Below are 1,096 nucleotides of genomic sequence, written 5' to 3'. Positions count from 1 at the left end.
AGATGAAGGAGGAGATGAGAGGCCAGAACATCAACCTCATCTTCATGGAGGACATTGATGCCAGATGCAGTGAACCTGCTGAGAGATGGAGGGGATGAGAGGCCAGAACATCAATCTCATCTTCATGGAGGACATTGATGCCAGATGCAGTGAACCTGCTGAGAGATGAAGGAGGAGATGAGAGAACAGAACATCAACCTCATCTTCATGGAGGACATTGATGCCAGATGCAGTGAACCTGCTGAGAGATGGAGGGGATGAGAGGCCAGAACATCAATCTCATCTTCATGGAGGACATTGATGCCAGATGCAGTGAACCTGCTGAGAGATGGAGGGGATGAGAGGCCAGAACATCAATCTCATCTTCATGGAGGACATTGATGCCAGATGCAGTGAACCTGCTGAGAGATGAAGGAGGGGATGAGAGAACAGAACATCAACCTCATCTTCATGGAGGACATTGATGCCAGATGCAGTGAACCTGCTGAGAGATGAAGGGGATGGGAGGCCAGAACATCAATCTCATCTTCATGGAGGACATTGATGCCAGATGCAGTGAACCTGCTGAGAGATGAAGGAGGAGATGAGAGGCCAGAACATCAACCTCATCTTCATGGAGGACATTGATGCCAGATGCAGTGAACCTGCTGAGAGATGGAGGGGATGAGAGGCCAGAACATCAATCTCATCTTCATGGAGGACATTGATGCCAGATGCAGTGAACCTGCTGAGAGATGAAGGAGGGGATGAGAGAACAGAACATCAACCTCATCTTCATGGAGGACATTGATGCCAGATGCAGTGAACCTGCTGAGAGATGAAGGGGATGAGAGGCCAGAACATCAATCTCATCTTCATGGAGGACATTGATGCCAGATGCAGTGAACCTGCTGAGAGATGAAGGAGGAGATGAGAGGCCAGAACATCAATCTCATCTTCATGGAGGACATTGATGCCAGATGCAGTTTTATTTATTTATTTATTTAACCTTTATTTAACCAGGAAGGGCTCATTGAGATTTAAAATCTCTTTTTCAAGAGCGTCCTGGCCAAGATAGGCAGCGCCAAGTCATTACAAAAATTACAGACAAACATGA

The sequence above is a fragment of the Salmo salar genome, unplaced genomic scaffold, assembly GCF_965601325.2.
Source record: "Salmo salar unplaced genomic scaffold, fSalSal1 ptg000335l, whole genome shotgun sequence".
In the NCBI taxonomy this organism is placed as follows: domain Eukaryota; kingdom Metazoa; phylum Chordata; class Actinopteri; order Salmoniformes; family Salmonidae; genus Salmo; species Salmo salar.
This window is presented reverse-complemented; position numbering follows the sequence as displayed.